Genomic DNA, 25,263 nt, shown 5'->3' with positions numbered 1-25,263 from the left:
TATGACAAATTCAATAGGTTAAACTCACCTACTAAAAACAAACAAAAACTTATTTAGCAATGATCTCATCAGACTATGCTAGCTGAGCATGTAATAGTGACAGAGACATGCCCTGGTCTGATGAAACTTAACAAAAAAATATAAGCACCATGAAAGGGGAAATAGAGGGCATTAGGGGGCACATCTTCACGGTACCGATTTGCTGGCCAGGAGGAAGAGTATTCTTGGAGGTACAAGTGTGAAGGCTGAGAGGTAAGAGACATGGTAATTCAAGTGACTGAAATTTGGCAGTGATGGAGAGTGATGCTTTTTGATGCTTGTGTGTGTGTGTGTGTTGCTTTTTGATGGAGGCAGGAATACAAATGAGAGAACTCTGAAGCAGTAAGTAGGTAGGACTAGGATAAGAAAGCCCTTTTAAGCTCTAAATTGCCCAAACGACTGTGGTGGTTAATGTTATGAGTCAACTTGGCTAGGCTACGATTCTCACTGGTATGGAAGACATTCAACTGATTGCTCTTCCATAACGTTAATATAATGTAATTACCTCCATGATGAGCTCTGATATACTGTAAACACCTCCATGATGAGATCTGCTATGAGCAGCCTATCAATTGAAAGGGGAGTTTCCTTGGGGGTCATCTGACCTCTGTTTCTTGGGGCATGAGCCAGTAGCCTGCTGCCTGACTGCAGATTTTGGGATTCACTGGCTCCCAAAGCCCATGAGCCAGCAGCCTACCATCTGACCTGCCAATTTGGGGTTCATCAGCCACTGGAACCATGTGAGTCAGGCAAAGCCTCCAACCTGATGGCAGACCCATGGATTTGGGACTTGCCAGCTTCTACAACTGTGTGAGCCATTTCCTTGAATTAAATTTCTCTCTCTCTCTTTGTGTGTGTGTGTGTGTGTGTGTATATTTCACTGGTTTTGCTCCTCTAAAGAACCCAGTCTAAGACACTAAGTCAAGGAAGAAATTGAAACACTTATCAAATAATTACCTCCACAAAAGGCTTGGAACTAGGATGGCTTTATGTGAGATTTCAAACTTTATAGGAATTGTGATATATCAATTGAAATAAATACTGAAAAATAAAATAAAACAAGTGCTTTTATTAATCAAGCTAGCATAAACCAGATAACAGCCTTAAAAAACTGAAAAATAAAATAATATACATAAAACAGAATAATAGCCTCATAAATGCTGGCTCCCAGTCACTTTTCCCCTTTTACCAGTAGAACAACCAAAAAGTGAGATTCACAGACCCATCTCTGTTGTAAATATGAGTGTTAGCGTCCTAAAGAAAATGCTAATAATTAGAATTCAGTAATAAAAATAAAAAACAAGCCATATTACCTGAGGCTAACTCGGACTCAGGATGATTCAGTATTAGGGCGTGAGTTTTACACCATATCAAAAGATAAACTAAAAGCCATGCCCATCTAGTAGAATATACAAAATCCGTATCCATTAAATGCAAAGAAATCCTTACTAATGAGATATGGGAGATAATTTTTCAACTCTTAAAAGTATCACTCTCATACCAGTAGTCAACATCATCATAATGGTGACGCGGTAGAATCTTTCCCATTAAAATCAGAATCAAAGCAGAGGAAACTTGACAATATGTTTATTATTGAAAATTGTTTTTTATTTGGGGATGCATAGTGACCCCATGCACAACAGAACAAAAACCAGAAGTAAACATATAGGAAAAGAGGCCAAATAAGTGTTTGAAAATTATATAAGATTATCTTCCTGGCAAATTGAGGTTTACAATTCAATGCTAGTTTGTATGAAAAAAAAAAAAAGTTTTTAGGCTAGAAAAATCCAGTGGAGAGAGATCTCTTACCTCACCCCACCTCTCGGAAGCCGAAAGTTCAAAGCACCCGGAGTGCGGAATGGGGAAAAGTGTTCTCTCAGTTCTCTGGCCCAGACCCCAAAGCTTGGTAGGTAAAAGGCCTAACTGAGTACCTTGAATTACTTTCCCTCAGCATTTCTGCCCTGCTCATTCTCTTCAGTAGGTGGCTCCCTTACATTTGGAAGCCGGTCCGAAAAGTTGGTGGTTCTAACCCACTAGCTGCTCTGCAGGAGAAGGATGTGGCAGTCTGCTTCCATATAAAGACATCAGCACTGGAAATGCTATGGGCCAGTTCTACCCTGACCTATAGGATGGCTATGAGTTGGAATTGACTCCGTGGCAGTGGCTTTTTTTTTTTTTTTTCACATGCCTAGGGATATTCTCTCCTGATGTGCCCCCAGATTGGCCGTACAGCTCCTAGCACTTTATAAAGTCTTAGGGGAAAGATTTTGCAGGTTAGTGCAGATTTGCTCCGTGACTGTGGCTTTTCAGATTTCTAATTTGTTATGCCAGTCTACACATGGCTATTAAGTGTTTTTTTAAGTTGCACAGATGGCTAGTTTCCCCCTTATGTTTATGGTGAATTCCTCTTAATCCTGCTGCTCCATCACAAGAGAACAACCATGGATCTCCTCTCCCATGTGAAGAGCTAGTCACTTCTGGAGTTTTCTTTACTTAGATTTCTTTGCATCCTTAGTTGTACTTTGTCCAAATCTAACAGGAGTGTAGAACAAAGTCTCCTCCTATGCATAACTTTCTGTCTTGAAGAGCCAGATAGATGTGCTCAGGGTTTAGAGAAAGGATCTAATAAACTGGATGGTAGTGGCTTAAGAGAGAGAGCCTCCTAGACTTTGAAGAGACACTCATTCTGAGCCATATGATTAAAACCTGGGTCTGCCAACAAGCTGTATTTTCCTGGTCTCAGCACACATAGATTTTGTGTGTGTGTATGTACATGTGTGCATTACGTGAAAGTTTACAGAGCAATTTAGATTTCCATTCCATAGTTCGTACATAAAGTATTTCTTGGCTTTGGCTCCATTCCCCTCAATGTAGTTTATTATACTTTATATTGCATAGAATTCTATCTTGTTTATGTACCACAGTTTGTTAAACCTTTCGTCTGTTGATGTGCACTTAGGTTGTTTTTCCACTTTTTTTGCTATTGAGCACACATTGATTTAACTGAGCGACTGAGAATCAGTGTTACTGCAATCAAATCCTCCACTGCTTATTAACTGTACGATCTTGGGCAAATTACTTAAACTCTGACTTTATTGCCTCATCCTTAAAAATGCTGATAACTTTATTACCTCTTAGAAATGTTGTGAGGAATGAATGATAGAATGGATGTGAATGCAACTATAATGACGTCTGATACCTGCTGGGCTCTCAGGGTAAAGTAGCTTTCAACCACCCAACGCTACCATTAACTGGTTAATCATCAATTAAATAAACATTGTCTCTTAATACTAGTTAAGATTAGCTGTTGATTAGTTAAACAAAACACTAAGTTCTTCTAAATTTAAAGAAACTTGGTCTTTAATGAATCAAGAGTTTTTACCTTTCATTAAGGCAATTGGCAATCACTTTAAGTTTCTAAGGCAGGAAGTTAGAAGATAAAATGGAAAAAGATGAGGCTAACTTGTAAGGTTAGGAATAGGGAGAGGTCGAGGTTGGAGACAGAAAAGTGAGTATGAGGGCTGTTGCTGTACATCAGATTCTGAAGCCATAACTCAGGTTGATAACCATGAGTGTGGAGGGAAGGGCAGATCCAATATTTCCAAACTGCTGATGTGGTCAATGTGCAAATGTGGATTTACCATAATCAAGTTGAAGCTTCAAGACCCCTCACTTGCACAGGTGAGCACCTTCCAAGGCCCTGGAAGAGACCCTGGAATGTGATTACATATTCATGTTTTCCTAAAGTTTGCAAAATAAGATATTTTGATTGCCATTGGTTAAGACTTCTGCCTCTTTCTACTCCAACCTTGCTACTCTTCCCCTAGTGTTGGATTGACTGGCCGTAGTTATTTTGGGGCTCTAACTAAGGAAACTGAATTGGCAATACATTTAGTTTGAGCTTTGTGAGATATATATGTGACTCACAGAAACATTTATGTATAGTTAAGCACAGTGACCCTATACGACAGAGTAGAGCTGCCCCATAGAGTTTCCAAGGAGCACCTGGTGGATCGAACTGCCAGCCTTTTGGTTAGCAGTCATAGCTGTTAACCACTACGCCACCAGGGTTTCCAAAGCTATTGCTATCTGTTCTGGTGTAAGAATAGCTTCCAGGAATAATCCTACTGCCCACTGTGCCAATTCCTTTATGTTGTTGTTGTTTTTAGGTGCTGTCGAGTCAGTTCCGACTCATAGTGACCCTATGCACAGCAGAATGAAACACTGCCCGGTCCTGCGCCATCCTTACAATTGTTGTTATGCTTGGGCTCATTGTTGCAGCCACTGTGTCAATCCACCTTGTTGAGGGTCTTCCTTTTTTCCGCTGACCCTGTACTCTGCCAAGCATTATGTCCTTCTCCAGGGTCTGATCCCTCCTGACAACATGTCCAAAGTATGTAAGATGCAGTCTCGCCATCCTTGCCTCAAAGGAGCATTCCGGCCGCACTTCTTCCAAGACAGATTTGTTCGTTCTTTTGGCAGTCCACGGTATATTCAATATTCTTCACCAACACCACAATTCAAAGGCATCAACTCTTCTTCGGTCTTCCTGATGCATTGTCCTGCTTTCACATGCATATGATGTGATTGAAAATACCATGGCTTCAGTCAGTCGCACCTTAGTCTTCTTGGTGACATCTTTGCTCTTCGACACTTTGAAGAGGCCCTTTGCAGCAGATTTGCCCAATGCAATGCGTCTTTTGATTTCTTGACTGATGCTTCCACAGCTATTGATTATGGACCCAAGTGAAATGAAATCCTTGACAACTTCAATCTTTTCTCTGTTTATCATGATGTTGCTCACTGGTCCAGTTGTGAGGATTTTTGTTTTCTTTATGTCGAGGTGTAATCCATACTGAAGGCTGTGGTCTTTGATCTTCATTAGTAGGTGCTTCAAGTCCTCTTCACTTTCAGCAAGCAAGGTTGTGTCATCTGCATAACACAGGCTGTTAATGAGTCTTCCTCCAATCCTGATGCCCCGTTCTTCTTCATCATGTCCAGCTTCTCGTATTGTTTGCTCAGCATACAAATTGAATAGGTATGGTGAAAGGATACAACCCTGATGCACACCTTTCCTGACTTTAAACCACACAGTAGCTCCTTGTTCTGTCTGAATAACTGCCTCTTGATCTATGTACAGGTTCCTCATGAGCACAATTAAGTGTTCTGGAATTCCCATTCTTCTCAGTGTTATCCATAGTTTGTTATGATCCACACAGTCGAATGCCTTTGCATAGTCAATAAAACACAGGTAAACATCCTTCTGGCATTCTCTGCTTTCAGCCAGGATCCATCTGACATCAGCAATGATATCCCTGGTTCCACATCCTCTTCTGAAACCAGCCTGAATGTCTGGCACTTCCCTGTCGATACACTGCTGCAGTCGTTTTTGAATGATCTTAAGCAAAATTTTGCTTGCGTGTGATATTAATGATATTAATTCCTTCATACCATGTAAAAAAGGGCCAGGGCCAGGTGTTGTATCATGATATGAACATGTTCTACTGCATCTGGCGTTGAAGTATACATGTATTGAAGGAGAGATGGTATTTGAAATGCGTGAAGCCAAATAGCCTGTGGAAAACTCTTCCAGCCATCACATATGTTAAATTTCAAGAAGCAAATCCCATTCTCATTAATACCTAAACACAATAGAAGTTCTGTCCTATAAAGAATTTACTCACCAATTATACATAAAATTATTAATGCATAAACTTTTTTCTTTTTCGTGAAATTGGTGTGAAATTTATCAAAATTTCTGTGTACGTAAGGTACAAAATCTACTATAGACAGCGGTACAACTGGGTGTGAAGTCATGTTTTATGCATCCTTACATATTGCATCTCATTACCAATAACAGCTTCCGAAAGGAATTTTCTTCTAAACTCTCAGTGCCATGCCATAACAAATTACATCAGTCATGTTTCAGACTGAATTATGTTTCTATCTGTCTTTAGAGATTATTATATTAAGAAATTGTCATTATGAGAAAATGTTCAAAGGTTATGCAGCCAAAAAAAAAGGTATAGTGTGTTGTGTCAGGCAGTTAATTAATAATAATAATAATAAATTGTGTTATTTATCTTAATTTGGTGATCTCTGCATTTGTCAGCTTAAAAAAATTGTTATTTATTGTTATTTCTTTTCTAACTCAAAATATTCACTTTTCTAACAAATTTTGTATTAATAATTTAGATCTTTTTTCCTAAAGAGCCCTACCCCAACCGCCAAACTGTATAAACATAAAGTCTCTCAAAACCTGAAACCGCCCCTGACAATGAGATAATGCAGAATAGAACAGGTTTTCCAGAAAGGGACATTAGTTGATGCCTTATACATCCGAGATCATCACTAAACTCAAATGAATCATTCCACAGACACAACTACTCTCAGAAATGACTTTTTTGCTTTTAGTGCCTAGCTATGGGCTCTTAATTCTCTGTAACGTATCAGCTGTATCCTAGAGCAGATGTTGGCCAAAGCCTTTGGGTGTCCTTGTGCTTAATGACTTTTTCTTTCAAATTAGCATGAGGCTTCTCAAAGCTCCCTGTTTCCTCCCAGCAATATGAGGCAGTCAGGACACAATACCTTGGGATACCAAAAGAAAAGTTGGTGATGGTCTGTCTACCATTGTTCTATGTAAATGCTTTACACTAATTTCTCTCTTTTTTAATGGAGAGTGGATCTAGAAAATTCTGTCTATGTCTTAGGAAGCAGAAATTGAGCTTCAATTATATCTGAGATAAAACCAGGTGCCTTTTGTAGTGCTGGCTACAAATGAAATATTGATATTGTGGATATCGACAATGTCATATTTCAAATGTAAACTCCTATTAAGAATTCCTTGAACTCATCTATGTTGCCAGCCTTTAAGAATCTCTGTAAACGTCTAACTTCTATAATCTCGTCATTAAATTCACATTGAAAATTGCAAGTAAGAGGTGAAAGAGGTTTCTACTGTGATACTTATTTTTCTTCTTCATAGAATTGTAAAGAGCAAGCCAGCCCAATAGACTGATTTGCAATAAGATCCGTTCTCATTTTGGGACATTTATCATTCTGCATTTTTTCAGCTGCCTGTGATCTTCTTTATTCAAGGTTTTCTGTTATCAATTTTTTCCTTCCTAAGGGCAAGTCCGTTGGTGTTTCCCTGAGAGAAAAATGACTTTCAATACCACAGATTGTAAAGAAAGAGTAGGTGAACAGGATCAGATCAATTTAGGGAAGATATAATTAGTTTAAATTTGATGTTCCTCTCCTTTATTGTGACTGAAACAATCTGTCCCTTCAATAAGAAGGCCTGTGCTCTGGTTTCTCGACTCTCAAAAAAGCATATTGAACCAGCTTCCTGAGCTAAAAGCTCCAAGAACAAAAAGCCAGCATAGCAAACAGGAGAAGCTGCAGCATTTTGCTAATCTGTAAATTAAACAGTCCTCACATGGTCTGTATTCCTTCTGCCTGGATCAGACATCTGCCTGTTTTTGTGTTCCAATCAGGCAGCATTTCATTCCTTCCCTTCCTTGCCAAAAATTTCCTTTCTTTTTCAGATCCATAGAATGGCCCTTAAATGATGACTATATATTTTTGTATTCCTTTCATATCTCTTAGTATATAAAAAAAAAATTATCTCTGTATCTAACCCACATTTAAATTTAGTGATTTCTTGCTTTCTTGATCAATATTTGTCCTTCTTAGAGTTGGTTCAGTGAAGAGGATGCTGAGAACCGATTTCCAAAATTGTCTCAGGTTAAGCGACCTACTGCTTAGAGTCTTCAGACTATTACAAACAATGTTATAGTAAGTAATATTGACATTTCCTATAGCGCAGAGGTATCATTAAGATAAATTCTCAGAAATTGAGTTACTGAGTCAAATGATAAGTGTATTTGCAATTTTGATAGTTACTGCCACATAGCCTCTACAATGAATGAAAACACCATTTCCCCACAGCGTCACCGACAAAATTAGTTGTTAAGTGGTTGAAATTTTTGCAATGGGATAGGGAAAAGGAGTAACTTAATGTGGTTTTAATTTATATTTATATTATTTTGAATGTAATTTAGCACCTTTTTATTTATTTAAGTAATTGCATTTTTTTTTTTTTCCATAAAGAGTATTTAATTTCGTCTTAGTTATCAAGTGCTGCTATAACAGAAATACCACGACTGGATGGCTTTAACAAGCAGAAATTTATTTTTTCACAGTTTAGGAGGCTAGAAGTCCAAATTCAGAGTTCTGGCTCTAGGGGAAGGCTTTAGGAAAGTCCTTGTGTATTCAGCTTCTCCTTCCTGGTTTCTTGGAGATCTCCATGTGTCTTGGCATCTGTCTTACCCCATCTCTCTCTCTGCTCACTTGCTTACTCTCTTTTTATATCTCAAAAGAGAGTGACTCAAGATACACCCTATACTAATCCTGCCTCACTAACATAACAAAGATAACCCATTTCCAAACAGGATTATAACCACAGGCATAGAGGCTAGAATTTATAACACATATTTTGGAGGGACACAGTTCAGTCCATCTTTTTGACCCCCAAAACTCATGTTCTTGCCACATGCAAAACACATTCACCTCATCACATCATCCCAAAAGTCTTAAATCAACTCCAAAATCTCATCTTATGAATTATCTAAATCAAATATGGGTGAGACATTAGGCGTATTCCATCCTGGGACAAAATTCCTCTTCATCTGTGAACCTGTGCAATCTAAAAAGTTATCTGTTTCTAAAGTACAGTGGTGGAATAGGTACAAGGTAGACATTTCCATTACAAATGGGAGAAATTAGAGGGAAAGAAGGGATAAGGGGCACCCAACAAGTCTTGAAAATAATCCTCTGTTCTCTGAGAACATCTGGGCAATGGCCCTGCCCTCCAGACTCTGGGTATTGGCCACGCCCTCTGGCTTTTGGGTGTAAGCCCCTTGGCCCTGGGTTTCAGCTCTGCCTTCCAGACCCACTGGGGTGGCAACTCTGCTTCCTCAGCTTTGGAGGTCCAACTCTCCTAGCCCATCTAAGTGGACCCTACCTGCTCAGTCCTGGCAGGCTATATTCTCCTGCCCCTTGGACATGGCATCCCCACCCCCTCAGCTTTGGGTGGCAGCTCTATCCCCCTGGCACACCTTAACAGCAGCCCCACACTCGAGAACCAAGTTGGGGAATATCTGACTCTTTGAAACCTAGGAGACTGTGGCCCCACCCTTTGAGATCCAGGAGACCATGAAATTGAAGGCCAGGCCTCCCATGCTGCTCCAACAGTTCTGCTGATTTCCCAGCTGTTGCAGGGATAATCCCTTTCTGTTCTTGGAGGAAAACAGATGTAGCTTCTTTGGCCTGTTTCCTGCCTGTAGAATTCCAACAAGCAGACAACATTCTTTCCTTTCTTTCTTTCCCTATCCCCTTCAGTCTAAACTAATGGGTTTTCTGCTGTAGTAGTTGGTTAGCTCCATCAGTCACAGGTTTAATCTCTTTAACAAAAGATTGTGTAGTCATGTCCTTGGTGAACATTCTAGGTCACGTGTCCTTAGTTTGTGCAACAGAATTTTCCAAATCTTTTAAGTTCTGTTTTCTTCTTGCACAGTTCATTTTAAGTATCTCTTTCTCTCAAATTTTACTATAAGCCACAAGGAGAAAACTTTTGGCCCCTAAGATCATACTTAGAAAGCTCATCAGCCAGATATTCAAGCACATCACTGACAAGTCCTACCTTCCACCAAACATTTGAACATAATTCAGACAAGTTCTTTGCCACTGCATAAAAAGCACCACCCTTCCTCCATTGTCATATCACATGTTCATCATTGTCTCTTAAAGCATCACCAAAAGCACTTTACCACCCACATTTCTAGCAACAGTCTGTTGCTGGCACCATATGTGTTCTCCAGGACGATAGAGACTTTGTCTATAGCTCTCCTCATTTCCTTCTGAGCCCTCATCAGAATCGCCTTTTTTGTCTGTAATTCTACCAACAGTCTCTTCAAGGCAATCTAGGCTTTTACTATTGTTGTTGTTGTTGTGTGCCATAGAGTTGATTATGACTCATAGTGACCCTATAGGACAGAGCAGAACTGTCCCATAGGGTTTCTAAGGAGCAGCTGGTGGATTTGAACCACTGAACTTTTGATTAGCAGCCTGAGGTCTTAATCACTATGCCACCAGACACATTAAAACTCTTCCAGCCTGTAACCACTACCCAATTCCGAAACTGCTTCCACATTTTAGGTATCTGTTGGAGCAGCACCCCACTCTTCTGGTACCAAATTCTGTCTTAGTCCTCTAGTGCTGCTATAACAGAAATAACACAAGTGGATGCTTTAACTAGCAAATTTGTTTTCTTATAGTTTAGGAGGCTAGAAGTCTGAATTTAAAGTGCTGGCTCTAGGGGAAGGCTTTCTCTCTCTGTCAGCTCTGGAACAAAGTCCTTGTCTCTTCAGCTTCTGCTTTCTTGTTCCTTGGAGATCTCCACGTGTCTTGGCATCTGTCTTACCCCATCTCTGCTTGCTTGCCTAATCTCTTTTTATATCTCAAAAGGGAATGATTCAAAATATACCCTATACTAATCTTGCCTCTTAATGGAGACAATCTATTTCTAAATGAGGTTATAACCACAGGCATACAGGTTAGGATTTACAACACATATTTTGGGGGGACATAATTCAATCCATACAATATCTTTTCTCTCTTTTTCTGTTAAGTTGTAGATCTTATTCTTATCATTTTCTAGGAGCTCTTTAAAAACTATGGAGAATAGCTCTATGTTTCTAATATCAATTGTAAACACTTCTCCCATTCCCCTTGTATTTCACATTTCTTATTGTTTTTTTCTTTTGTTTTGTTTTTCTTTTAACATGTAAAATATTTTTATTTTCATGGAGGTGAATTTATCCATCTTATCTTTAATAGCTTGTAGATTTTAAGTCATTGTTAGCAAGGCCTTACTTCAAGGTTGTAAAGAATTTTGCTCATGTTTTCTTCCAGTACCTTTTTTTAAAAAACAGTTAATTATTTGATTTATATAGAATTTAACATATTTTAGAATGCAAGGTTTGGACAAACATTTTTTAGTTTTTGAGTGCTTTCTCATTTATTGAAAAGTCCAACTTGTTCCCCACTCATTTCACATGCCACCTTTATAAAAGTCTATCTCTGGACATTTGTTTCATTGGCCATGCTGTCTATTTTTGTACCTATAGCATACTGTCTTAATTATGGAGAATGTATAATCTGTTTTGATATCCAATAGTTCCAGACCCCTTTCAATGCTCTTATTTTTCACAATCTTCCTGGCTACTTTTCATGTTTATTTTTCCATACGATCTTTAAAATCACCTTTTTTTAATTAAAAAAAAAAGTATCTTATTGGTACTTTTGAGATTACATTTCTAAATTAATTTAGGGAGAACAGACATTTTTGTGCTGTTGAGTCTTCCACTCAGGAATGTCTTTTCATTTGTTTAAGTCTTCTTTGTGTCCTCTATAATGGTTGCCTCACACAGAACTTACACAGTTCTTGTTTTGTTTTTTCCCCTAGGAATTATATATATATTTCTTGTGGTTGCAATTAGAAATGAATTTTTTTATTAACTTCCCTGGCTTGTTTTTGGTATATGTGAAATCTATTGATTTCTATATGTTTATTTTCTACTCTATTACCTTATTGAATTCTCTCACTGCTTGTAGTAATTTTCCAGTTGATTTTATTTTTATTTTTACAAGTATATAATCATACCATCTACAAATATTGACTTTTTTCTCCTCCTGAGCAATACATGAATATATTACCGTTGTAGAAAAGTCAAACAATACAGAAATATTTTGAATCACAAACAAGAATCCTTTCTTAACCTCCCCAATCTACTACCTTTCCCAAATGTGACCACCGTTCATCTGAAGCTCTCTGTATATTTATATAGAATACTTGTTTTTTTTTTAAAAAAATTTTCTTTGAAATAATCACACACTTACAGAAAAACTGGAAGTATAGAACAAAGAACTTACTTCCTCAAAAGTATTTAAGCATAATCTGCTGACCTGATGCTCCATAACCCTGAATACCTGAATTGTCTACATTCAAGTAGTTCTCCTGGATAAGAACGATACAGTCAGTAAGTGGTGTTGGCTGTTGGTGGAAGGATGAGATGCATGTGGTACTATTCCAGGCCTTTTATCTTCTCTTGAGCCACCCTGGCTAGAATTAATTCCTTCCACTTAGAATGCTTGAGCTCCCCTCTTAGGATCTTAATCACATGCTAGTTTGTACCGTTATTTGGGGACATATTCTACTTCACCTACTAAAACATTCCTCTTGAGGACAGGAACCATGTCTTCATCATCTTTGTAGGTGCCACTGTGTTTGGCCCAGTGCTTAGCAACTAGGAGGTATATGATTAAGCTTTCTGAATCTCCAGAAGTCTGGGGACAGAGACAGCACTGAGGCTATCAAACACTGATGCTGCTGGCCTTCCCTGGAGGAGGTAGCCTAGTTGATGTTGCATTTGGCTCCAAAACCAAAAAACCAAACCCACGGCCATTGAGTCGATTCTGAGTCATAGTGGCCCTATACAGCAGAGTAGAACTGCCCCATAGGGCTTCCAAGGAGTGACAGGTGGATTTGAGCTGCTGACCTTTTGGTTAGCAAGTGTGCTTTTAACCACAGCACCACTAGAGCTCCATATGTGGCTCCAGGACCTTCTAAATTTGAAATGCTTTGAACAAGAGTACCTAGATTGCCAGAGTAAGTTCTTGTGGACTGCCAATGGAAGCCCCAAGCTAAAAAGAGTATGGAAAGGTAAGTATTCAGGATTTTCTCTGCTCAGGAGCCCCTATCTTGTCAGAGTGTCACCAGCAGCTGTGTGCCCATCTGTGAGCCAATCCTTCAGGGAAAAGCTCTCCATGACAGTCTGGTCTACTTCTGCTCTAAATTTCCACCTGGCTTTCTTTAACATCAGGCTCCTTGGCTAAATAAATTAGAAGTTTCAGGTAGATATGTATGGTCTTTCCCCACAAACTTCTAATCTGCATGAAATGCCAGATTAAATTTCAAATACAGTGGTGAGGGAGTGAGAGAGGAGGGGAAGAATGAAACCTTTCCAAATGAGTCTGTAGGGAAAGCTAGTTGGATGCCTAGCCAGATTGTTTATTTTGTCTACCGATATTACTGAATGCCTTTGGCTTGTAAATTAGAAAATGAAAATTTGAACTGAATGTAACTTCCCATTCCACACACAGGGGGCAAGTGAAAAATACTTTCAGAGAAATCCTCAGATTGAAGAACCAGATGGTCAACCCACAAGGCAAGTTTCAGTCATGGGTGAAGTTTCCACATGTGACCAAAGCTATGTTTAAACAGCAGAACACGCCAAACTGTGGCCTAGACAGTGTTATATTTTTAGCTGCTAAGACTTCTGATTCTGCCATTAATAAACTCCATGTCCTTGGGTAAGTAATTCAGACTCTCCAGGACTCTCTTTCCTATTCTACAAAAGGAAACTTTGGAGTAGATTTTATTTCATTTATTTGCCTCCTAAATGTCAAATAAAGGACGAAACAATTTACAGACCATGAAGAACAAAACACAAGTCCTTACTCTTGAGATCAGATTACTGCCAGGGTAAAGTTCATTATCTAATTACATATGCAGCCAACTATAAAAAAAAAAATTATCAGATTATTTCCATGTTTAAAATTCTATGCCTTTTTGGAGTAAATGAGATCTATGGAAGTATTTTGAAAATAAAAAGTGTAATACTAATGCAAGTTTTATTATGACCATGCCTAAGCCTGGAAGACATCAAATTCAAATTGAATTTGCAATTGATTTCGCATTTTGTTGTACAAACGGTTAAGGCTAACAGTTGCTAACCAAAACATCCACCCAGAAGCACCTGGGAAGAAACACCTGACAATCTAATTCCAAAAAATCAACATTGTAAGCCCTATGAAGCACAATTCTTCTCTGGCACACATTGGGTCACCAAGAGTTGAAATCAACTCAATGGCAAGCAGTAGATACCTTCTTGAGGAAGAAAAAGTTATGGGCAGTATGTTGTAGTAGACTTGTGCAGACAGAGGGGCTAAGTTTATAGAAAAATCATTTATTACTCCTTTAGCTATTGATAGCTGGATGCATTGAACAGGTTTGTAGGAACTTTAGCACCATTTAAATATAGGTGACATGGTTTAGCTACAGAGTTCCAAATATACTTTCTTGAACAAAAACATCTCCTATGGCAGAAAAAGTCATGCATGCTCTTGGTATGAGTATAAATTAGTAAAATATTGTTAGAGGGCAAAAAACAGTCACTGAAAACCCTATGGAGCACAGTTCTACTCTGAGACACATGAGATCACCATGAGTCAGAGTCAATTCGATAGCAAATCGTTTGGTTTTTTAATTAAAATGTTAAAAATGAATATATTTTAAAATATAAAAATACAAATCTTATTCATCTATCCTTCAAAAATGCTTGAATGTACACAGATAGGTATGTACAAGGTTGTTCACTGTAACATTTTTTAATAGCAAAATAAATAAATACATGGTCTGAATTCTAGTTGATAGAGGAAAAGTAAAAATTCTGGGCCACTGAAGATAATGAGGTAGATCTATAGATATAGATGTAAAAAGATCTCAGTAATATTGCTATGTTGAAGAGGTCACTGAATAATACATAATTCTTGACTTATATAAAAGAAAACACGTGAAGTTATAGCCAGTAGTTATCTGGGAAGGGGAAAACAATCATGAGAGGAAGGTAAAAGAAGATCTTCACTTTTTGCTTTATATAGTTTTGTGTTTCTTGAATCTTTTAACATGGGAATTTTGTCTTTCATTACTTGTGTAATTATTTTAATTTTAAGAATTAAAACATGGGGAAAAATAGAGTAATGTTTGGTACTGTATTGTCCTGTTAAATATCATGCAACATAGTTTTTAAGGGCATGAATTCTATAGTCAGACTAATTTTTGATCCAAATCTGATTCTAATCCTTACCAGCTTTGTGACTTTGTATAAGTTATATAACTTCTTGAGTCTTTATTTTTTTATCTGTAAAATATTTCTAATAATGTCTAAATGAAATAATACTCATAAGGTACTGTCTTAGGCAGTGTTCTCTAGAGGAGCAAAACTAGTGAAATATATATATATATAGGAACACATGTTGTTAGGTGCTGTTGAATTGGTTCCAACTCACAGTGACCCTATGTACAACTGAACCAAACACAGCCCAGTCCTGCACCATGCACACAATCGTTGGTATGCTTAAGCCCATTCTTGCAGCCGCTGTGTCAAGCCATCTCATTGAGAGTTTTCCTCTTTTTTGCTGATTCTCTACTTTACCAAGCATGATGTCCTTCTCTAGGGACCAATCCCTCCTGATAATATGTCCAAAGTATGTGAGATATAGCCTCTCCATTCTTGCTTGCAAGGAGCATTGTGTTTGTACTCCTTCCAAGACAGTTTTGTTCCTTCTTTTGGCAGTCCATGGTATATTTAATATTCTTCGCCAACACAATTCAAACTTGTCAGTTATTCGGCCTTCCTTATTCATTGTCCAGGTTTTGCATGGATATAAGGCGATTGAAAACACCATGGCTTGGGTCAGCAAACCTTAGACTCCAAGGTGACGTCTTTGCTTTTCAACACTTTAAATAGATCTTTTGCAGCAGATCTGCCTAATGCAGTGCGTCCTTTGATTTCTTGACTGATGCTTCCATGGATGTTGATTGTGGACCCAAGTGAAATGAAATCCTTGACAACTTCAATCTTTTCTCTATTTATCATGATGTTGCTCATTGGTCCAGTTGTGAGGATTTTTGTTTTCTTTATGTTGAGGTGTAATCCATACTGAAGGCTGTGGTCTTTGATCTTCATTAGTAAGTGCTTCAAGTCCTCTTCAATTTCAGCAAGCAAGGTTGTGTCATCTGCAAAACGCAGGTTGTTAATGTGTCTTCCTCCAATCCCGATGCCCATTCTTGTTCATATAGTCCAGCTTCTCGGATTATTTGTTCAGCATATAGATTAAATAGGTATGGTGAAAGAATACAACCCTGATGCAAACCTTTCCTGACTTTAAACCACACAGTATCCCCTTGTTCTGTCTGAATAACTGCCTCTTGATCTATGTACAGGTTCCTCATGAGCACAATTATGTCTTCTGGAATTCCCATTCTATACAATATTATCCATAATTTGTTATGATCCACAGAGTCGAATGCCTTTGCATAGTTAATAAAACACAGGTAAGCCTCTTTCTTGTATTCTCTGCTTTCAGCCAAGATCCATCTGACATCAGCAATGATAGCCCTGGTTCCATGTCCTCTTCAGAATCCAGCCTGAATTTCTGGCAGTTCCCTATCAATACACTGCTGTAGCCACTTTTGAATGATCTTTGGCAAAATTTTACTTGCATTAGATATTAATCATATTGTTTGATAATTTCCACATTTGGTTAAATGAACTTTTTTGGGAATAGGCATAAATATGGATCTCTTCCAGTGGGTTGGCCAAGTAGCTGTCTTCCAAATTTCTTGGCATAGATGAGTGAGCTCTTCCAGCACTGCATCTGTTTGTTGAAACATCTCAATTGACATTCCGTCAATTCTGGAGCCTTGTTTTTCGCCAGTGACTTCAGTGCAGCTTGGACTTCTTCCTTCAGTACCGTGGGTTCCTGATCATGTGCTACCTCTTGGAAAGGTTGAATATCAACCAATTCTTTTTGGTATAATTATTCTGTGTATTCCTTCCATCTTCTTTTGATGCTTCCAACATCATTTAATATGTTTCCCAGAGAATCCTTCACTATGTCAACTCAAGACTTGAATTTTTTCTTCAGTTCTTTCAGCTTGAGAAATCCCTAGCATGTTTTTCCCTTTTGGTTTTCTATTTCCAGCTCTTTGCACATGTCTTTATAATACTTTATTTTGTCTTCTCAAGCCACCCTTTGAAATCTGTTCAATTCTTTTACTTCATTATTTCTTCCTTTTGCTTTAGCTACTTGACATTCAAAAGCAAGTTTCAGAGTCTCTTCTGACATCCATTTAGGTCTTTTCTTTCTTTCCAGTCTTTTCAGTGACCTCTTGCTTTCTTCATGTATGATGTCCTTGATGTCATTCCACAACTTGTCTGATCTGCAGTCATTAGTGTTCAAAGTATAAAATCTATTCTTGAGATGGTTTCTCAATTCAGGTGGGATATACTCAAGGTCATACTTTGGCTCTTGTGGACTTGTTCTAATTTTTTTCAGTTTCAACTTGAGCTTGCATAGAAGCAATTGATGGTCTGTTCTGTAGTCAGCTTGTGGCCTTGTGGCCTTGTTCTAACTGCTGATTTTGAGCTTTTCCATCGTCTCTTTCCACAGAAGTAGTTGATTTGATTCCTGTGTATTCTACCTGGCAAGGTCCATGTGTATAGTCACTGTATATGTTGGTGAAAAAAGGTATTTGCAATGAAGAAGTCATTGGTCTTGCAAAACTCTATCATAAGGTTTCTGGCATTGTTTCTATCACCAAGGCCATATTTTCCAACTACTGATCCTTCTTCTTTGTTTCCAACTTTCGCATTCCAATCGCCAGTAATTATCAATGCATGCTGATTGCATGCTCGATCAATTTCAGACTGCAGAAGCTGATAAAAATCTTCTATTTCTTCATCTTTGGCCCTAGTGGTTGGTGCGTAAATTTGAATAATAGTTGTATTAACTGGTCTTCCTTATGGGTGTGTGGATATTATCCTATCACTGACAGCGTTGTACTTCAGGATAGATCTTGAAATGTTCTTTTGGACGATGGCTGCAACACCATTCCTCTTCAAGCTGTTGTTCCCAGCATAGTAGATCATATGATTGTCCAATTCAAAGTGGTGAATACTAGCCCATTTCAGCTCACTAATGCCTAGGATATAGATCTTTATGCATTCCATTTCATTTTTTGATGATTTCCAATTTTCCTAGATCCATACTTTGTGCATTCCAGGTCCTGATTATTAATGGATTTTTGCAGCTGTTTCTTCTCGTTTTGAGTCATGCCACATCAGCAAATGAAGGTCCCAAAAGCTTGACTCCATACACGTCATTAAGGTTGACTCTCCTTTGAGGCGTCGCCTTTTCAGTGCCTTCCAACCTGGGGAACTCATCTTCTGGCACTATAGCAGACATTATTCACTGCTATTCATAAGGTTTTCACTGGCTAATTCTTTTCAGAAGTAGACTGCTGGGCCCTTCTTCCTAGTCTGTCTTAGTCTGGAAGCTCAGCTGAAACCTGTCCACCATGGGTGACCCTGCTAGTATCTGAATACTGGTAGCATAGCTCCCAGCATCACAGCAACATGCAAGCCCCCACAGTACGACAAACTGACAGGCATGTGAGGACACATCTACTTAAACCATAAGAAATCCCTAATTAAGACAGTAATAAAGTCATACTTGTGCCTAACATGATGCAACTAGTACACGGAGAACTGCAAACGTACTCACCCAATTTACATCTTATATTTTATAAGTGATGGTATAAGGGAGGGAAGAAAACAAAAATACTATATATATGTATACACACACACACACACACATATCTATGGAGAGCTGGTGGCACAGTGGTTAAGAGCTATGGCTGCCAACAAAAAGGCCAGCAGTTCGAATTCACCAGCCACTCCTTGGAAACCCCATGGGGCAGTTCTACTCTGCTTATGTAGTTGCTATGAGTTGCAATCAACATGATGGCAACAGGTTTGGTGTTCTGGTTTATACACATATACATATGTATGTATATATATGTACATACATACAAACACACATGTAATAAAACAAGGAGGAAATACTCATAACAAGTACAACTGTTGTTTCTGGAATTGGTTACGTGGTCATAGCTGGTATTTAGAATAATCTTCTTCCACCAGCCATTCCATATTCTCTTTGCCCTCAGCAAGCACCTCAGCTGGTCATAGTACATTGCCTTATGGGGTCACCCAAACCTTCATTCCCGAAGGGTCTGTGCCATTAGTAGTCATGTCGGAATTGGGTTGCCGTAGTTTTCCATTGACTTTAATCACAGGGTATGGTAGTACTGGAAACCCTGGTGGCATAGTGGTTAAGTGCTATGGCTACTAACCAAAGGGTTGGCAGTTCAAATCCACCAGGCGCTCTTTGGAAACTCTATGGGGCAGTTCTACTCTGTCCTATATGGTCGCTATGAGTTGGAATTGACTTGACGGCACTGGGTTTGGTTTTTGGTTTATGGTAGTACTAAGAGATACATCTGCATTCCAGACATACTCTTCTTTACCTCCATTATGTAATATCAATCCGATTTCTTCTTGGTAATCAGGATCAATCACACTAGCCAATATGGTAACTACCATCTTTGCCTGTTGATCCAGAGGTATGAGGAACCCAAAGGGGCCTGGTGGCATTCTTAATTTCCAGTTCAATGGAATCAATGTTGTGTCTCCGGATGGGAGCTTTCCTCCTTACAGAACTAAGACCTCTAGACCTGCAGACTATAGGGTTGCAGGAACAGGAAGCAAAAATTTTGCAAGTGGGTCACTAGGGGTAATAGTGAATTGTGTCACTCCCATTTCCACCCCTTGATTCCTGGACCCATGAATCTTGGCTATGGGAGAAACAGCAAAGTATATTGGACACTGGTTTACAGCATACACTACCTCCTGGAGAACATTGCCCTAACCCTGCAAGGTATTGCCACCTAGATAGCACTATAATTGTGTCTTTAGAAACCATTCCATCATCCTATCAAGCCAGCTGCTTCTGGAATGATGGGGAACATAGTAAGACCAGTGAATTCCATGAGCGTGGGCCCATTGCTGCACTTCATTTGCTGTGAAGTGAGTCCCTTTATCCTAGGCGATGCTGTGTGGGATACTATGATGGTGGATAAGGCAGTCTGTAACCCTACAGATGGTAGTTTTGGCAGAAACATTGCGTGCAGGGAAGGCAAATCCATATCCAGAGTAAGTGTCTATTCCAGTAAGGACAAAACTCCCCTTTCCATGACAGAAGTAGTCCAATGCAGTCAACTTGCCACCAGGTTGATGGATGGTCACCTTGAAGAATGGTGCCATATCAGGGATTCAGTGTCTGCTGTTGTCAGATTGGTCACTCAGCAGAGGCTGTAGCCAAGCTGGCCTTGGTGACTGGAAGTCCATGTTGCTGAGCCCGTGCATAAACTCTATCCCTGTCACCAAGGCCAGTTTGTTCATGAGCCCATTGGGCAATGACGAGAGTGGCTGGGGAAACAGGCTGACTCGTATCCACACAGCGTGTCATCCTATCTATTTGACTGTGAAAATCCTCCTCTGCTGTGGTCACCCTTTGGTGAGCATTCACATGAGACACATATATTTTCACTTCTTTAGACCATTCAGAGAGGTCTGTCTACATGTCTCTTCCCCATACCTCTTTGTCACCAATTTTCCAATCAAGTTCCTTCCAAGTCCCTAACCATCCAGCCAAACCATTGGCTACAGCCCAGGAATCAGTATATAATTTCACATCTTCTTCCAGTGAAAATGAACAAGGTGCACTGCTCAAAGTTCTGCACCCTCGGAGGATTTCCCTTCACCAATCTCCTTTAGGGAGGTCACAAAAAGGGGCTACAGTGCTGCTGCTGCCTACTTCTGAGTTGTGCCTGTGTATCGTGCAGAACCATCTGCAAATCAGGCACAAGTTTTCTCTTCCTCGGTCAACTAATCGTAAGGAACTCCCCATGAGGCCATAAGTGCAGGCTGGAAGAAGGAATGTAATGTGACAGGAGTGGGGACTATGGGGACTTGGGACACTTCCTCATGTAACTTTGAATTCTGGTGTTGGTGAAGAACATTGGATATACCATGGACTTTTTTTTCCACAAGATCGAACAAGTCAGTCCTGGAGGAAGTACAACCAGAGTGCTCTTTGGAAGTGAGGATGGTGAGACCTCATCTCACATACTTTGGACGTTTTATCAGAAGGGATCAGTCCTTGGAGAATGACATCATGCCTGGTAAGGTAGAGGGTCAATGAAAAAATGGAAGATCCTGGATGAGATGGATTGGCACAGTGGCTGTAACGATGGGCTTAAATGTAGCAACAATTTTGAGGATGGCACAGGACCAGACAGTGTTTCATTCTGTTGTACACAGGGCAGCTATGAGTCCAAACCAACTTGATGGTGCCTAGTAAGAACAACAACTCATGTAGCTTACTTGTGCCTTCAGGGACTGCTTGTGTCTGATCTCATATATACCACTTCCATTTAAAAATGGAGAGCTGCTGTGCATGTCCAACTTTAAAACTCTGTAGGTCAGACAATACCCAGTTCTTTATGGGCAGCTCACACTGCATAGTGACTTGGTGGCCCATGGTTAAGCATTCAGTCTCTACTAAGTCCCAGTAACAAGCCAAAAGCTGTTTCTCAAAAGAAGAGTAGTTATCAGCAGCGGATGTCAGAGCTCTGCTCCAAAATCTGAAGGATCTGTGCTGTGATTCACCAATAGGGGCCTGCCAAAAACTCCAAACAGTATCTCTATCTGCCACTGACACTTGAAGAACCATTGGATCAGCGGATCGTATGATCCAAGTGGAAGAGTGGTTTGTATGGCAGCCTGAACCTGTTGCAGAGCCTTCTCTTGTTCCGGGCCCCACTCAAAACTAGCAGCTTTTCAGGTTACTTGAAAAATAGGCCAGAGTAGCACACCCAGATGAGGAATACATGTTGCTTCCAAAACCCAAAGGGGGTCATGGGGCATTCAGCCTCCATTTTAGTTGTAGGAGTGACAAGATGTAGCAGCTTATCTTTCACTTCAGAAGGAATATCTCAACATGCCCCACACCACTGGACCCCTAGAAATTTCACTGAGGTAGAAGGTGCCTGAATTTTTGCTGGATTAATTTCATACTTTCTAGCATGCAAATATCTGACCAATAAGCCTATAGTCATTGATACTTCTTCCTCACTAGGTCCAATCAGAATAATGTCATCAATGTAACAGATCAGTGTGATGTCTTGTGGAAGGGAAAAGCAATCAAGGTCCCTGTGGACTAAATTATGACATAGTGCTGGAGAGTTGCTGTGTCCCTGAGATAGGACACTGAAGGTGTATTGCTGACCTTGCCAGCTGAAAGCAAACTGCTTTTGGTGATCTTTCAAAACCAGAATCAAGAAAAATGCATTGGCTAGATCAGTAACTGCATACCAGGCACCAGGAGATGTATTAATGAAACCACACCTGGAAGAGCAGCTGCAATTGGAATCACAACCTGGCTAAATTTATGATAATCCACTGTCATTCTCCAAGATCCATCTGTTTTTCACACAAGGCAAATAGGTGAGTTGAATGGTGATGTGATAGGAATCACCACCCCTGCATCCTTCAAGTCCTTTATGGTGGCACTAATGTCTGCAATCCCTTCAGAAATGTGATACTGCTTTAGGTTTACTATTTCCCCAGGTAGGGGCAGTTCTAATAGATTTCACCTGGCTTTTCCTACCATCATAGCCCTTACTTCACTTGTCAGGGATCCAGTGTGGGGGTTCTGTTAGTTGCTGAGTATGTCTATTCCAATTATGCATTCTGGATCTGGGAAATCACTGCAGGATGGGTTCAGGGACCCACTGGACCCACTGTGAGACCAACCTTAGCTAAGACTTCATTACTAACCTGACCCCCATATGCCCCTACTCTGACTGTTGGGTCACAGTGACATTTTGTGTCACCTGGAATTAGTGTCACTTCAGAGCCAATGTTCAGTAATCCCCCAGAGGTTGATCATTTCCTTTTTTCCAGTGAACAGTCACTCTGGTGAAAGGCTGTAGATTCCTTTGGGGAAGGCTGGCAGAAGGATAAACAGTATACATTTTTGGCACTGTACTGGAATCCTTCCTCCCCTTCATTCAAGGTGTTGTTGGTCTGTAAACTGGCTCAAGTATGGGAACTTATTGAGGGGCCATGACTCTCTATTCCGGCTATTTGAGTTAGACTGCCATCTACTTGACCTAGAATGCTTCTGCTTGTACAGATCAAGTAAGTATTTAGTACATTTCCCATCTATTTCACTCCTAGAGACACCGTGATGAAGTAACCAATGTGTTAAGTCCACGAGTCATACTATTCTGATTACTGCTTTGACTCTGCTGTCCATTACAGTAACCACATCTATCTTGTCTTTGTTGATTAAGTGCTACCATTTGGCCCCTACTACTATGTTTTTTTTTTACTATGGGGTCCAATCAGCCCCACTGTAGCTAGATGTCTTAATCAGATAGGGCAGTGCCCACTGTCAAGTCTGGGTTACATAAAGTAGCAATTACGGCTGTCTTCGAGGATACTGCGGCTCCCTTCAAAAATTCGTTCACCACTGTTGTGGTGAAAGGTGTGCCCTCTGGGAACTCCATGTGTGAGTCTGCGAGTCCAGCCTGATAAATCTACTCTAACACTCTAACATGCCAATTTCCTTAAGACTTTGGATATCTTCTTCTACAGTAAATCAAGGAAGGTTTGACATTTCAACTTGATTTAGTGTAGGCCACCACTTAATTCATTCTTTAGTGAACCAGCTGAATAAAACATTAGATCCTTTTCTAACCTCTTGATCTGAGACATTGATTGAAGAATCTCTGCTTAGTGGACCCATATCAATAAACTCAGACTGAGCCAAATTTTTATTCCTTGAACCATTATCCCACACCCTTAATAGCCATTCCCACACATATTTCCCAGGTTTCTGTTTGTATATATTATAAAAATCAAGTATTTTTTTGAAGTCTAGGGTACCCCCTCTGGGCCATACTTCATACTTCACGTCTTGGGGCTCACTGGGACTTTAGTCTAGTTATAGGTCTAGAAGCAAAATTGGGTAGTGGAGGTGGGCCCTGGGGACATTGACCAATGTCTTGTAAGCTATCTGCCTCAGGTGATGCTCCAGGCAATGCCTCACGTGCCACTCTAGGCAATATCTCAGACAAAGACCCTGCAGGCACAGCTGGATTGATCTCATCAGATGGTGGTGGAAGGGATAATAACTTTGCTAGGTAGGGTGGCTTAGCAGAAAAAGATGGAGTAATCTCTTCAGATAAGGGTAATTTTTATGATGAGATTAAATAATTATAACTTTCTCTAATGATAAATTTTTTTTTTTTTTTTTTTTTAAATTTTTATTAAGCTTCAAGTGAACATTTACCATTCCAATCAGTCTGTCACATGTAGGTTTACATACATCTTACTCCCTTCTCCCACTTGCTCTCCCCCTATTGAGTCAGCCCTTACAGTCTCTCGTTTCGTGCCAATTTTACCTTCTTCCATCTCTCTCTATCTTCCCATCCCCCCTCCAGTCAAGAGTTGCCAACACACTCTCCCGTGTCCACCTGATTTAATTAGCTCGCTCTTCATCAGTATCTCTCTCCCCCCCACTGACCAGTCCTTTTCATGCCTGATGATTTGTCTTCGGGGTTGGTTCCTGTCCTGTGCCATCAGAAGTTCTGGGGAGCATTGTCTCTGGGATTCCTCTAGTCGCAATCATACCATTAGGTGTGGTCTTTTAATGAGAATTTGGGGTCTGTATCCCATTGGTCTCCTGCTCCCTCAGGAGTTGTCTCTTGTGCTCCCTGACAGGGCAGACATCGATTGTGGCCGGGCACCAACTTGTTCTTCTGGTCTCAGGATATTGTAGGTCTCTGGTTCAAGTGGCCCTTTCTGTCTCTTGGGTTCTTAGTTGTCGTGTGACCTTGGTGTTCTTCCTTTGCCTTTGCTCCCGGTGGGTTGAGACCAATTAATGTATTTTAGATGGCTGCTTGTTGGCATTTAGGACCCCAGGTGCCACAATTCAAAGTGGGATGCAGAGTGTTTTCATAATAGAATTATTTTGCCCATTGATTTAGAAGTCCTCTCAAACCAAGTTCCCCAGACCCCAGCCCCTGCTTCGCTATCCTTTGAAGCTTTCATTTTATCTCGGAAACCTCTTTACTTTTAATCCTGTCCAATTAGGCTGACCTTCCTTGTTTTGAGTGTTGTCTTTCCCTTCACCCAAAGCAGTTCCCATCTACAGATTGATCAATAAAAAGCCCTCTCCCTCCCTCCCTCCCTCCCTCCCCCCTTTGTAACCACAAAAGTATGTGTTCTTTTCCATTTTTTCTATTCCTCAAGATCTTATAATAGTGGTCTTATACAATATTTGTCCTTTTGCAACTGACTCATTTCGCTCAGCATAATGCCTTCCAGATTCCTCCATGTTATGAAA

The sequence above is a fragment of the Loxodonta africana genome, chromosome 6, assembly GCF_030014295.1.
Source record: "Loxodonta africana isolate mLoxAfr1 chromosome 6, mLoxAfr1.hap2, whole genome shotgun sequence".
NCBI classification, from domain to species: Eukaryota; Metazoa; Chordata; class Mammalia; order Proboscidea; family Elephantidae; genus Loxodonta; species Loxodonta africana.
This window is presented reverse-complemented; position numbering follows the sequence as displayed.